At 36.5% G+C, this 16736-nt stretch overlaps 1 pseudogene; it reads left to right on the forward strand.

The window, feature by feature from the left end:
* The first annotated feature begins 11265 nt into the window (after positions 1-11265).
* LOC145051170 (secreted RxLR effector protein 161 pseudogene) lies at positions 11266-12042 on the forward strand (annotated as a pseudogene).
* Positions 12043-16736: the final 4694 nt, after the last annotated feature.

Raw genomic sequence — 16736 nt, forward strand, 5'->3', positions numbered from 1 at the left:
TAACTAAACCTTTTTTTAAATTCCCATTCTTATTTACTTTAGGAAAATGATTGGTGCTAACCCATGAAATTACATTTTGTACCTTACCAAGTCGTTGGTGAAGCATGTGTGGGTAACCGGCACACTAACATGGATTAGTAAGAGTAGCAAAGGGTAACTTAATCTTTATCATAGATCGGTGGAGCGCGTGTGGGTAACCGGCACATTGATTAGGTGATAAAGATTAAGGGTACCAAGTTAATTTGCATGGTTATTCACACCTTGTTTTTGATCCTCGGCATCCCATTCACAAACTTGAGAGGGGGCATGTGACATCCCCATTTTCACGGTCAAAAAAGACCAATTTTGTTTATGCTTTATAAAAATCAGAGTACCTCTTTTAATAAAAATGTTGTGGAATTTGTTCCCTGTAAAACATGATAAATACGTTATCAAAAAATTTCCGAAGAAAAGTATTTTTATTCATTTTAAAACATTTGGGAGGTCATCATCAATACAGTAACATAAGCTTAAACAGAACCTACATTCATTATCACTAGTGATTTATATCTCCTTAATCTCTCAGTGTAATGTGACTTCATATCAACACCTGTGATATAAATAAACTAAGTGGGTCAGGATGGGAAACCTGGTGAGTACATAGGGTTTTCAACCCACAATAATATAATTATTATGTTAAACATCAAGCACTCAACCCAATTACCCATCCCCATTATCTTCTTTACTCTTAAGGATCTACCCTAAGATTCAACTATTCCTCGTTCTTTCATTCCTAAGGAGTATCCTCAGGAATTGGCACTAAGTCTGCATAGTCGCCAGGGTTTATCTCGTTTATTGACAGTATAGTTTTCGAGAGTCCATTCGCAATACCTGTTAATGGGTTCTTAGAGTACATTGGGTGAACACATCGTTCATAACACCTACAGGTTGTGAGCCTGCTAGTGTTCCACTAGACTGTCTAGAATAGTCCGTGGTTGTCATCCATACTCTGCTAGATGACGGTGCCATCGCTTGGGTCATCGTTTGGCTCATAGTTTTTGGCTCATCGCTTTGGCTCATTACTTAGGTCATCGCTTCGCACCATATTTTATCACTCATATATCCTCGCTCATCATTCATCTCATCTTTCATCTGTGACATCCCCATTTTCACGGTCAGAAAAGACCGATTTTGTTTATGCTTTGTTTAAAAATCAGAGTAATATTTTAAATAAAAGTGTTGCGGAATTTATCCCAAAACAAAATATGATAAAGATTTATCAAAAGCATTTTCGTAGAAATGTATTTCATTTAAAAAGACTCGGGATGTCATGTTCGATACAGATCATAAGCATAAACAATACAACATAGGCCTTACTACATTATTCTGTATTTACAGGCCTAAAATCCATTAATCTCTCATCCCAAGACATCACATCTATGCTCATGCGCCACTACCTGTTATACAAGAAACTGAGTGGGTCAGGCTTGGGAGTCTGGTGAGCACATAGGGTTTTCAACCCACAATAAATAAGTTATTAGCTTTATCAAACCAAACAAACCCGATTACCCGTTCCCGTTATCCTCACTTTACGTCCCTAAAACATCTAACACAAGGGACCTAGTCTAAGGACTATCATCGGGATGGACACTACTGCTAAGGGGATTCTTCAGCAATAAATGTCCTTAAGGCAACCATATGGGGGATGGAGTACATCTGGTGAGCACACAGTTCAAATAAACACAAAGTTCAAATAAACACCTATAGGTTGCGAGCCTGCTAGTGTTCCACTGGACTGTCTAGAATAGTCCGTGGTCGTCATCTATACTCTGCTAGATGACTTGATCATCAATAACATCTATAACGAGGCCTCTCATTATTTTATTTTGTCACACTGCAACTATTACATCTACCCATGTTTTATCCAACACATTTTGTAGATATAAAATACATATACAGTTTAAATCATTAAAAACATGTATAAAACGTTCATCCAGCATAGATAGCAAGTATTCAGATAATATGCACACATAGCACGTAATTTATATAAAATACTTCATATCTATGTGTAAGCTGAAAGTAACTATGCACTCACTTGATTAGGTGGTGACTCGGTACTTGAACAGCACTTCGTTATCTCAAAACAATTTTTTTTCCTTGACCAAAACCTAGTATTAATACCACTAGAGTTTAGTTTTAACATTAATCGCGACTAATTAATAGTCTAGCTATTATTACTATTATATAAGCGTTAAATAACACTCAATATAACTCATAATAATAGCCCAATTAATTATTTTAAGGTCCTAATAATGTTACTATAATTAAATAAAAGCTATATTAAATATAGTATAGGCGTAACTCACTTACAGCGAATTTTTATTAAAAATCGGGTTTCGCTGGAGCAGCGTTTCCGAGCCGAAAGCTTTTCTTCTCGGAGCCGTCGGGCGCTCCGGGGCTTTCTTCTCGTGATAGGGAGGTTCCCTAGACTTGGGAGGGGTTTAGGGAGGTTAGAGAGAAGTTAGAGAGAGAAAGAAAGGTTTGAAGGTGTGAGGAAATTATGAAGAGTTCATCTCTTATTTATAGGAATTGTATAGTAAAGTAGTCTCCAAGCTTTGTCCGTAACTTTTGCATACGAGCTCCGTTTTTGTCTGTATTTTTACTGTTGAGTTCCTTTTAATGAGATCTTCAACTCTCATTTAGACCTCGTTGGCTAATTCTCATTCTATCTTGGATTTACAAAACTGTATCGAATTCGCCGCGCTCGAAAAGTAGAGACTAAGCTTCGTCCATAACTTTCGCATACGAGCTCTATTTTTGTATGTCTTTTTACCATTGAGTTCCTATTAATGAGATATTCAACTCTCATTTAGACCTCGTTGGCTAATTCTCATTTTATCTCGGATTTACAAAACTGTATCGAATTCGCCGCGCTCGAAAAGTATGGACTAAGTTTCATCCATATCTTTCGCATACGAGCTCTATTATCGGCGTTCTTTATATCCACGCGTTAGTATTTACGAGTACTACAACTTTCGTTTAGATCTCGTCGGCTAATTGTCACTCTATCTCAGATTTACAAAACTGTATCGAATTCGCAACGCTCGAAGAGTAGGGACTAAGCTTCGTCCATATCTTTCGCATACGAGCTCCATTTTCGACTGTCTTTTTATCGTTTAACTCCTATTAACGATATCTTTATTTATCATTTTGATTATTTGGCTAAAAATCGACCGATCTAAAATTTAGATTTCAGGTTGTGCACTGCTATGCTAAATCTTAGAAAAATCATAACTTCCTCATACGAAGTCAGATTTGGATGTTCTTTTTATGCACACTATCGGTTTAACATATACTAAGACTTTCATTTAGATCGCTAAGGCTAAATCTCGCCCTATTATAAATTCACTATTTACGCCTCTCGGTATCGTGTCGGTTCAGTCGCGAAACTTCGACGGGTCATAACTTCTTCGTTATAACTCGGATTTCGACGCTCTTTGTATGTACGGAAACCTTGTAACATATACTAAAACATGGTTGAGATTATTTATTCTTAATAATCTTTTGTCGAAAAGTCGTTTTCGACCCTTATTGCCTCTAAATTGACTAGCCCGGATATACGGGCGTTACATCATCGCTCATCAATTATCTCATCTTTCATCGCTCATCATTTATCTCACCTCTAATCTACCCATGTTTTACCCCAACACATTTTGTAGATATAAAATACATATACAGTTTAGATCATTTAAAACATGTATAAAACGTTTCATCCAGCATAGACCGCAAGTATTCAGACAGTATACACACATAGCACATAATTTATATAAAATACTTCATATCTATGTGTAAGATGAAAGTAACTATGCACTCACTTGGTAAAGTGGTGATTCTGAACTCAAACAGCGCTTCGTTACTCTTAAAACAATTTCCTTCGACAAAACCTAGTATCAATACCGCTAGGGTTTAGTCTAACGTTAACCGCGACTAATTAATAGTCTAGCTATTATTACTACTATATAAGCATTAAACAACACTCTTATATAACTCATAATAATAGCCCAAATAATTATTTTAAGGTCCTAATAATGTTTCTATAATTAATTAGAAGCTATATTAAAAGTAGCATAGGCATAGCTCACTTACAGTGGGTTTTTATTAAAAAAACTGGGCTTCGCTGGAGCAGCGTTTCCGAGCCGAAAGTTTTTCTTCTCGGAGCCTTCGGGCGCTCCGGGGCTTTCTTTTCGTGCTAGGGAGGTTCCCTAGACTTGGGAGGGGTTTAAGGAGGCTAGAGAGAAGTTAGAAAGAGAAAGAAAGGTAATGGTGTGAAGAAATTATGAAGGATTCATCCTTTATTTATAGGGATTTTATAGTAGAGTAGCCCCTAAGCTTCGTCCGTATCTTCCGCATACGAGCTCCATTTTCTACGTTCTTTATATCCACGCGTTGGTATTTACGAGTACTACAACTTTCATTTAGACCTTTTCGGCTAATTCTCATTCTATCTCCGATTTGCAAAACTGTATCGAATTTATCGCGCTCGAAGAGTAGGGACTGAGTTTCGTCCATATCTTTCGGATACGAGCTCTATTATCGACGTTCTTTATATCCACGGATTGGTATTTACGAGTACTACAACTTTCATTTAAATCCTGTTGGCTAATTCTCACTCTATCTCAGATTTAGAAAACTGTATCGAATTCGCCGCACTCGAAAAGTAGGGACTAAGCTTTGTCCATATCTTTCGCATACGAGCTCCATTTTCAACTGTCGTTTTATCGTTAACTCCTATTAACGATATCTTCATTTCTCGTTTAGATTATTTTGTCTAAAAATCGACCGATCAAAAATTCAAATTTCTGGTTGTGCACTACTATGCTAAATCTTAGAATAATCATAACTTACTCATACGCAGTTAGATTTGGACGTTCTTTTTATGTACAATCTTGGTTTAACATATACTACGACTTTCGTTTAGATTGCTAAGGCTAAAAAGTATTTTATCATAAATTCACTTTTTATGATTTCCAGTGTCGTGCTGGTTTAGCAGTAAAACTTCGACGGGTCATAACTTCTTTGTTATAACTCGGGTTTCAACGTTCTTTATATGTACATAACCCTTGTGACATACACTATAACTTGGTCAAGATTATTTATTCTAAATTATCTTATATAAAAAAATGTCATTTTTGACGTTCATTGTCTCTAAATGACTACCCGAATCTGCGGGCGTTACAGGACAATCAAGATTTAAACATGTCATTGAAAAGTTCAGTGAATCTCAAAAGAATCTAGGAGTTTCAATCGAATTAAAACCTAATAATTTATTTTATTTTTCATGGTGGAAATTGGTGAATCGTCATTCACATACCTTCAAATATTTTATAACTTGGATTACGACATCCTTCTTCCAAGTTGTACAGTATTGTGTTGGGTCCTATCCTTAATATTAAATTTGGGTGTCTTATTATATCTAATCTAAACTTGTCTTTCTTCTTTTCAGATGTCTTCCAACAATGTTGCTTCTAGATCAAACCCTACCGGCTCCTTCTCTCTCATGAACCTTTGTGGGAGAGTCATCTTTGATGGTTCAAACTTTAATGATTAGATCAAGAACATCAGGATGGTCATGCGTTACGAGGACAAGGAATATATTCTCGACAAGGAGCTGAAAGAAATTGATGAGCCTACTGCTACTCCAGAGGAGATCACTGACTTTAGGGCACATGAGAGAGATGCTACCAAGGTGGCATGTATCATGTTGGCCACAATGACAGCTGAACTCCAGAAGTCCTATGAGGACTTTTACCCTTTTGAGATGCACATGGACTTGATGGACCGCTACCATCAGAGTGCTCGTCAAGAGAGGTATGAAATCATCTCTTCCATGATAACAACCCAAATGAAGGATGGTGAATCCATCATGGGGCACGTGCAGAAAATGAAAAGGTTTGTGGACCGTTTGCTGAAGTTGAATGTGAACTTCCCCAAGGAGTTGGGTATTGATATCATACTGCACTCCTTACCTACTTTTTATGATCAGTTTCGAATGACCTATCACATGAACAAGGAGGAGGTCACACTCAGCAAGCTTCAAGGGCTTTTGAAGACCGCTGAAATCGGTCTCAAAGGTAAATCGGTTGTTACTGCTTCTACTCCTAACACCGCCCATGTTCTGGCAATCGGGCAAAGTAGAGGGAGGAAGAGGAAGACCCCTTCGAAGGGTACCAAGGGAAAGTCTCTTGATGGCTCCTCTTCAAGTGGAACCAAAGGTGGTTCTATCACTCCTTCTTCGAACCCAAAGGAAGCTCAATGCTTCCATTGTCAAGAAAAGGGGCACTGGAAATGAAACTGCCCCAAGTACCTGCAAGATGTTAAGGATGGGAAAGTCAAACCTACCCATACAAGTATTTACACTATATTGTCTAATAACTCACCGCATGCTAATTTTTGGGTCCTTGATACAGGTTGTGGTATTCATATAAGTTCTTATTTGCAGGGCCTAAGAAGAAGTGAGGATGTGGAGCACAGAAAGATAAACTTGATCATGGGGAATAGGAAAGCGTCACCTGTCACCAAGATTGAAGTTTATTCTTTGTTGCTAAGTAGTGGGTTAGTGTAGATTTGAATAAGTGTTGTTACTCGTCTGAAATGGCAAGAAATATTATTTCTTTTCACGGTTTGTACAAACAAGGGTTTACTTTTTCATTTGATAATGAATGTGGTGGTATTAATGCTTTTTATAATAATGTTCTTTATTTTAAAGCATTACCTTGTGATGGTGTATATGAAACTGTGTCGGTTGTAGATAACTTAGGAAATAATGTATTTTATATCGATTCTACCCACTAGTTTGGATAAAGCATCTTTGTGGAATTGTCGTCTTGGACATGTTAACAAGAAGCGCACAGACCAAATCTAGAAGGCTAGAGTCTTAGAGTCATTTGACTTAAGGTCAGATGATAGTTTCAAGTCTTGTTTACTTGGAAAAATGACAAAGTCACCCTTCATTGGTTCTTGTGCTAGGGGTGAAGGTTTGTTGGACCTCGTACACACAAATGTGTGTGGACCCTTCAGAACCGCTACTAGGGATGCTAATCGCTTCTATGTGACTTTTACTGATGATTACAGTAGATATGGTTATGTCTACTTAATCAAGCATAAGTCAGAAACCTTTGAAAAGTTCAAGGAGTTTAAACAGGAAGTGGAGAATCAGTTGGGCAGGAACATTAAGATGCTCTGATCCGATCGAGGAGGAGAGTATTATAGTACAGAGTTCCTTTACTATCTTAAGGAATGTGGAATTGTTTCACAATTGACACCTCCCAGAACATCACAACTTAATGGTGTGGCTGAGAGGCGCAATTGAGCCTTATTAGACATGGTTCGTTCCATGATGAGTCGAGCTTCGTTACCAATCTCATTATGGGGGTATGACTTAGAGACTGCCGCCCATATCCTAAATCTAGTACTTACGAAAAAGGTTGCCAAAACACCTCACAAGATGTGGACTGGAAAAGTTCCCAATTTAGACCACATCAAGATTTGGGGTTGTGAGGTTTTCATGAGACGTGAGACTCAAGACAAGATCGAACCTCATAGTGAGCGCTGTATTTTCATCGGCTACCCATAGAAATCCTTTGGTTACCTCTTCTACAGACCCAGTAAGAATGCGGTCTTTGTGCAAGGAGAGGGGTCTTTTGCGAGAGAGAGTTTATAAGCCAACGAAATAGTGGGAGGCAAATTGATCTTGAAGAACTTCAAGTGTCAAGCGGTGAAGGAACCTCAAACCCTAGCAATCAACATGAGGAGGAAACTTATGTTGATGAGTCTGTACCTCTGAGGCGTTCTGCAAGAGTTAGGAATACACCTGAGCATTACTATGGTTCTCATATCACTGCGGAAGGTGATGCATTTATCAGTGATAGTACACTGGTAAATTTGGATGAGCCTAACAACTTTAAGGAAGCCATGGCAGGCCCTGAGTCCGCCAAATTGAAAGAGGCCATGGACAACGAGATTCAGTCTATGTATGACAATCAAGTTTGGGACTTGGTTGACAATGTACCGGGTCGTAAGACGGTCGGGTGCAAATGGATCTTCAAGAAGAAAACCGACATGGATGGGAATGTACACACTTATAAAGCGCGATTGGTTGCGAAGGGATTTACTCAAACTCTGAGAGTTGACTATGATGAGACCTTCTGATCAGTAGCAAAGATTAAGTCTATTAGGGTATTGCTAGCCACAACTGCATTTCATGATTATGAAATATGGCAAATGGATGTCAAAAACACTTTCCTTAATGGAAAGTTAACTGAGGATGTTTACATGAGTTGGCCAGAGGGTTTTGTCGATGCAAAGCATCCTAATAAAGTTTGTAAGCTTGAAAAATCCATCTATGGATTGAAACAAGCATCTCGCAAACGGAATCTTTATTTCGATGAGAAAGTCAAAGAGTTTGGTTTTTCGAGGAGTGAAGATGAGTCATGTGTATATGTTAAGGCTAGTGGGAGTATAGTTAGTTTTTTGGTATTGTATGTGGATGACATAATACTCATAGGAAATGACTTCCCAACCTTGTAGGAGGTTAAATCCTGTCTTGGGAAGTGTTTTGCTATGAAGGAACTTGGAGAAGTTGCCTATATCCTAGGGATAAGGATACTGAGAGACAGGAGTAAGAGACTAATTGGACTTAGTCAAAGTACCTACTTGGATAAGGTGCTGAAAAGGTTCAGCATGCAGGATTCCAAGAAAGGCGACTTACCAATCCAGAGTAACGCCAAACTGAGTAAGACTCATAGCCCGAGTATAGAGGCTAAGATAGCTGAGATGAGTCGAGTACCATATGCTTCCGTTGTAGGCTCGATCATGTATGATATGAATTGTACTCGTCCTGATGTGGCCTTTTCTTTGAGCATGGTCAACAGATATCAAGGGAATTCGGGCAAGGCTCACTGAACTAGGGACTGGGTCCTTACCCTTGGTGGGAGTGATGACTTGAGAGTTGTGGGGTATAGTGATGCTAGCTTCCTGACTGATAGGGATAATTTCCGCTCTCAGTCGGGCTGGGTCTTTACCCTAAACGGAGGAGCGATTACTTGGAAACGTTCTAAGCAGGAAACAGTAGTTGATTTAACTTGTGAATCATAGTACATAGTAGCAAGCGAGGTAGCAAATGAGGCTATATGGCTAAAGAACTTCATTGGAGACCTTGGAGTTGTACCAGCTATTAAGGAACCTATGGAGATTTTCTGTGATAATGAGGGTGCAGTTGCCTTAGCTAAGGAACCAAGGGATCAAGACAGATCCAGGCACATCGACAAAAAATACCACTTCATTAGACATCGGATAGAAGAAGGACTCCTTGTGGTAAAGAGGGTATCATCGCACGAGAACCCAACAGATCCCTTCACGAAGGGACTGTGTGGGGTTAAGCATTTGCAGCATGCGAGGCGCATCAGGCTAAAGGATGATATTATTTTTACAGATTAGATAGCTATTTATGAAACTTGTAAAATGTAATTGATATTTGATGATTAAATAAAATTTGTTGTTTATTTATAAGTAAAGTGTTGCTATCTTGTGTCAATTGTTTACTATTGGTTCAATTTTGCATGTTTTGACTTCCAGAATAATAAATTTATTCAAACTCTCCACAGTCAGTCATATGTTAGAAGTAGATATGAATCCAGATTGTTATGAATTGGGCTTGTAGATCTCTAAGGTGTTAGACAGCGAAAATTGCTAAAACATTCATGAGTGCTCATAAGTTCTGAGTATTGGATTCAACCCACACTCACTTGCATCACTTCATGGAATTTATCTCAAGTGATCGTGAGATGGTAATATCATATAAGTCTCAAACCTAGAGATATGAGTCGTTGATTATGATTTGGTTGTGCAGTGATTGTACGAAAACGCATTGGTAACTCGATGTTATAAAACATGCTTTTGTGTATGATTCAACAAGTAGTTAGTACAAGCATATGAGTCGAAGTTTATCTGTTCCTTCTGGTCCTTGGAGGATTAGAAGCGATAACTGGGCCCTTCGATGATTTTGTTTTGAACTATGTACCGGGCCCGATCAGAACCAAATTGATGTGTTCAGTTTAGTTCTATGTCAAACAAATCAGAAATCGGGAAACAAACTGCTGGACAATAAGTACGACATTGTTCTATGTATTTGTCCAGCTGATATCTATAACAGAGGATTATGTGATCACTTATCTTAAATGACGCATCATCATCTTAGTTCCGTGAGACTTTGAAAGAGTTACGATTGTTGGTCGGTTCTTGAAGTCATACCTATAACTATAGTTATTAGACTTATCCAAGTGGGAGACTGTTGGATAAGGTGTCTAAGTCCATAACTATATTTAGTATGTACTTGACCCGGTTTGGCATGGTCCATTTGGGTTGCATGGCATCATAATAATTGGATAGACAAAATGAGAAAAGGACACTTATGGTTTGTTAAGATATTATAAGTTATAATATATTATTTAATTAGTATTGATCAAGAATTAATTTGAAACTAATTTTGTGATAAAGAGACTAATTAAATATATGGGGATTGATTTGTAAATCATTCATTCTTATGTAGTGGGCTTATGGTTCATGATTCACTAGATTGGGCTAGGACCCATTGGGTGCTCCATGGATGCTCCATGGAGGTTAAAACCCATGGATCATGGAGGAAATGAAAAGTCATGCACATTAGGGTTTACATGGTGTAACCCTACATGTAGCACACTATATAAAGAGCCTCATGGCAAGCAAAATCGGCACTAAGACAAGAACAAGGAGGGCTAGCCAATTTTTTTTTGATCAAGTGTTTCTTCTGTCAAGTTATTCCAAGAGTTGTGGTGTTGTGTGAAACATTTGAGCCATCACATTTGGGGTGCTAGGCTCACAAGGTCTTGAAGGAATCCAAGCTACAAGAAAGGTATGTCATTCTACTAGTTTTATATTACAAGTACCCCTTGCCATGCTAGTTAGGATGAGAAACTTAGAAAATGAAATTTGCATGAATATTAGAGAAAAAATAGATCCAAGGTTTCTAGGGTTGGTTGCATGTACACCATAGGAGTGTTAGAATGCTTAAAACCCATCAATTATTTGACAAGTAAAGGTTATAAAAATAACACTACTTGTCCATGTGTATTTATTAAGAAAACAACATTTGGATATGTGATCATAACAGTCTATGTTGATGATCTGAACATCATTGGAACGAATAAAGAAATCCTTGAAGTGATTGAACTTTTAAATAAAGAATTTGAAATGAAAGATCTTAGAAAAACCAAATATTGTGTTGGTTTACAGATTGAGCATATGCCTAACGAAATACTTGTGCATCAATCAAATTACACAGAAAGAGTCTTGAAACGTTTTAATATGGACAATGCAAATCCTTTAAGCACTCCAATGGTTGTTAGATCATTAAATATTGACAAGGATCCATTTTGTCCATGCGAAGAAAATGAAGAAGTCCTTGGTTCAGAGTTACCATATCTAAATGCAATTAGAGCTCTTATGTATCTTGCCAATTGTACTAGACCTGGCATTTCTTTCGTTGTTAACTTGCTAGTAAGATTTAGTTTAGCCCCAACAAAAAGACATTGGAATGGAATCAAACATATTTTTCAATGCCTTTTAGGAACTAGTGATTTAGGGTTATTTTGCCCTAACAATTCAAAACAAGGCTTGATTGGTTATGCAGATGCAGATTATTTTTCTGATCCTCATAAAGCTAGATCTCAAACTAGATACGTATTCATGAATGGAGGTACTGCAATTTCCCGGCGTTCTCAAAAGCAAACACTTGTTGCCACATCCTCAAATCATGTTGAAGTAATTGCACTAAATGAAGCTAGTAGAGAATGTATATGGTTAAGATCGATGACACAACTAGTTTTAACTTCATGTGGACTTGAAAAGGATATAGGTCCAACTTTAATTTATGAAGATAACTTAGCATGTGTCACTCAAATGAAAGAGGGATATTTCAAGAACGACAGGACAAAACATATACCTCCAAAGTTTTTTGAGTACACTTAAGAGCTTATAAAGAACCATTTGTTGGATTAATGTCTAAGTCCATAACTATATTTGGTATGTACTTGACCTGACCCGGCATGGTCCATTTGGGTTGCACTTCACCGGCACAATTATATGGATAATCTTTGAGAATAGTATATTTATGATTATATTAATATATTATAAGTTCTAATATATTAATATGGAATCATATTATTTAATTAGTATTGATCAAGAATTAATTTAGAATTAATTAAGTGATCAAAATGAACTAATTAAATATGGACTCTTAGATATATATGTGTGTGATGGGCCAAGTTCATTTAGGTTGGGCTAAGCTTTCATGGATAGTCCATGGAGTGTTTAACCCATGGATCATATGAAATGAAAGGTCATGGGTTTAATCCTAGTCTCCACACTATACAAAGATGTCCTTGGTTGGTGAAATTGGCACTAGTGTGGGTACACTAAGAGGGCTAGCCGATTTCACTAGAGAGAACCAAAGTATTCTTATTCTCAAAGTCTTTTAAAGTGTTTTGGTGATTTGTGATTCCACTTGAGGCTTCCACACTATTGGGGCTAAGCTCTTAAAGCATGAAGACATCAAGCTACACCAAAAGGTATGTCATCTAACTAGTCTTTGTAGTATAGTTGCCTCATAGTATGATAGTTAAGATTAAAGCCTTGGAAAGTTCTTATTTGCATGTATAATAGAGAAAACATAGATCCAAGGTTTATAGGGTTGCATGTACACCATAGGAGTGTTAAAATGCTCAAAACCCAACAGTGGTATCAGAGACTAGGCTTGATTTCTCTTATACTTGATGCAAATAGATTTTTCGAAGCCAAGAAACTGTCAGAGCCTAAAACTCGATGAGTTCTGGTAGAAAACTCGACGAGTTCATGTATTAGAGCATGAACTCGACGAGTTTGGCCTCCAGACAGCATATCTTCATGGTTTTTGGCTGGAATTGGACTAGAAACATTACCATAAGCTGTTTTTGAACTCATAAACTTGTTTTTGATGTGGTAATGTTAATGCTAATCCAATTTCAAAGATAATTGTCAATAGATTCATGTTTTGTATTACTTTAAAAGTTATGCTAATTACATGAAAAAGTTTGATGTGAATTATCTTTGTTCATATGAGTTGCTTAGATTAATAGATAAGTTAATTGATTATGTGTTTTCAATCCATTTTAATCTAAGAGTTGATTCTAAAATGTGTTTTTGTAACTTGTCCTCAAGTTACATGAAAAGTCACATTTAAGTTTCATAAAACTCATAAAAATTGGCAATGGTTACAAAAATGAAGACTCATGTCCTCAAGTTATGGAGGTTCAAGAGTCACTTCATTAAGTAATAAAATGTAACCTTAATTAATTTCATAAGTTACAAAATAAAGAAAAGTTACAGTCTTTTATTAGTTTAAAGTCTTCCATAACTTGTCCTCAAGTTATGAAAGTTGAAGAGTTTTTTTAATTAAAACTACTTTAAACACATAACTTATGGAATTAATTAGTTTTGAATAGTTTCAAAACTTGCCCTCAAGTTTTGGAATTTGAAAAGTTTTCACTTATGAATACTTTAATTCCAAGTTAGCCCTTGGAATTTTAAAAGTTAAAATTCAACCCTTATACTTTATAATATTATAAGTTAATAATATTTATATATATATATATATATATATATATATATATATATATATATATATATATATATATATATAAGAGTAAAGTCAGTCTTACCGTTAGTAGGTCTCATTCACGAAGCCAGTCTATAAGGGGGGTATAAGGTTACTGCCTATAAAATGGCAGTTTAATGGGTGTGCACTCTCACCCACCGCTTCCTTGACTGGTGGATGGTCGTTAGCTGAACGGGTAGGACAAAGACTATAAATTCTCCCTTCATTAAAAGTATTAATGATAAATACTAAGTAACTAAACTTTTATAAATACCCGATCTTAGTTACTTAGGAAAATGTGAATAAGGTGCTAATCCATGAAATTACACTTTGCACTTTGTTTAAGTCGGTTAGTGGAGCGTGTGTGGTTAATAGATAAACTAACTCGTATTTAACAAGGTAGGCAAAGGGTAACTTAATGTTTATCATAGTATCGATGGAGTGTGTGTGGTTAACCGACACATCGATTGAGGAGTAAACACTTAAGGGTACCAAGTAATTTGCGTGGTTACTTCACACCTTGTTTTGTGATCCTTAGCATCCCAATCACAAAACCTGAAGGGCACACTCAAGATTGAAACATGCCATTGAACAGTTCAATGAATCTCAAAAGATCTAGGAGTTTCAAATCCAATTAAAAACCTAATAATTTATTTCGTTTTATGTTGGAAATTGGTGAATCGTCATTCACCTACCTTCAAATATTGTATAGCTTGGATTACGGCATCCCTCTTCCAAGTTATAAAATATTGTCATTCTTTGCAAAGTTGTAAGGATGGAATAGTTGTTTTGCTATAATTAAGGGAGAGAATATTATGCTTCATTTCAAATCTAAAGGTTTAGGTTGAGAAATGTTAATAAATTTAGTCAAGGGTACATAGTGTGTTCTTAAAATTTCGATTATTATTACGGCATTCCTCTTCACAATTCGAATTTTGAGAACATAGCAAATAAAACATTATGCGTCGTGTCCCATACGCTTCGGGTATAGGATCGATTGCAAATGCTTTAATGTTTGACCATTCTAAAATTTTCCAAATATCTAGCGCATTTAGAGGGAAAAAGGATTAGAATCGGTTTTGACTAAAATAATTAAACAACTATCAAAGGACAGTCCAAAGTTCGACGAGGATTGGTTGCTTGTGAGTAGTTGGAAGCATGGTATTGGATGGACAATATCGACGTTATTATGAATAGAAAGGATTCTATTAAGAATGAGTTGTCATATGGAAAATATGGAAACGTGTCCATATGGGGAATTGAATATTGAAAATCTATGTCTAGATTAGAAACTTTTATGCAAAAGGATGTTCAAGGGAATATACTTTGAGTGAGAGACATCATGTCTAAGGAATTGTCTTGTAACAATCTCCGATAGAGGACTTTGTAATATCATTGGCAATAGTCTTTGTGACTTTGGTGCAGTAAAATCACAAAAGGATCATTGCATAAAATGTTAGAATCTAGTATATTCTATAAGTAGCAAGAATTTGATATTCTTTCACTTATGAAAAGGATTTGGAGTTGTGAAATGAGAATGATTGGAAATGTGTTCAATGTGATCTATTTCACAAAGTAAGAACCATAGGTAAACATTGTGTGCATGCTAGGAGCATGGGACAAGTGTTGTAATTCAAGTAAGAAGTTGATTACCCGAAACGACAAATAATGAGTAATCAATATGGTGATAAATAAAAGGCGTTTTATTTATACTCAAAGGTTTGAGGCCATATGGGATTAGTATTATTCTTGTGTTTCACATTTGCATGTTTTGACTTCCAGAATAATTGAGTTTATTAAGAATAATCGAATTATTCGAACGGGCCACAGTCATTCATATGTTGGAAGTAGATATGAATGAAGACTGTCGTGAATTGGTGTGTGGATTGTCTAAAGAGCATTAGACATAAGCAAATGTTTGCTGCAACGTTCATGAGTGCTTATGAATGTGATTTGAGCATTGGATTAAACCCACGCTCACTTGGATCATTCCATGAACTGTATCACGAATGATTGGTGAGACGATAACATCTTATATTCTTGAAACCGAGATGTGTGAGTTGTATCTTGCAAATCGGTTACACATTGATAATATGTAAACGCACTAGTAACTTGGTGTTATAAAACATATTGTTGTGTGTGATTCGGTGAGTAAGTGCAAGCAAGCATTGTATCTAAGTTTATCCGTTCCTTTTATCCAAGGTAGGATAAAAGCGATATCTTTGGGCCCCTCGATGATTTAGTGATGAAAAACGTAAATGCTCGGCCGGGCTAGGGCTAATTTGATTTGTTCAATTAGTCAGTCGTCATAAATCGGGAATCGAGATATAGTACAAAGAGAATGATTTGAAATCATATCTCATATGATATCTAGAATGGAGGAATATATGATCCCTTATCTTAAGGACACGCGTATCTGATAGGATCAGAGTTGACAGCGGCTTTGGAAAGCTACGATTGCAGATCAGGATCTGAATTCATACGCATAATAGTTATTAGACTTATCCAAGTGGGAGACTGTTGGATTAGTGTCTAAGTCCATAACTATTTTGGTATGTACTTGACCCGATGGTGCATGGTCCTTTTGGGTTGCCTTCACCAAAGCAACTTGATTGGAGAAATAAATAGAGAGAGAGGTTATTATGATTTATTAATATGTTATAAGAATAATATATTAAAGGAGAAATCATATTTGTTTAATTAATATTGGTCAATAATTAATTAAGAATTAATTTTGTGATCAAATGTCATTAATTAAACTAGAGAGGCTGAATTGTAATTATGTGATAGTTACAAAATAAGGTAAGGATTATCTTAAGGATAGGTTGGACGAATTTGAGGTGATAAGGACCTTAGAATTCGACTATGATAAGGATTCAAGGCTTATCTTATGGGTTGCTTGGTAAGCAAGCAACTAGATAAGGATAAGGACTGAAACCCTATCTCTACACCTATATAAACCCCTTTTGGCTCTTGATTTCGTCCAGACCTTCCCAAGGCATCTTAGGGACGAATTCTTATACCTCTCCTC

This window comes from Lactuca serriola, chromosome 5 (genome assembly GCF_051521515.1).
Source record: "Lactuca serriola cultivar US96UC23 chromosome 5, Lser_US96UC23_V15, whole genome shotgun sequence".
Classification (NCBI taxonomy): Eukaryota; Viridiplantae; Streptophyta; class Magnoliopsida; order Asterales; family Asteraceae; genus Lactuca; species Lactuca serriola.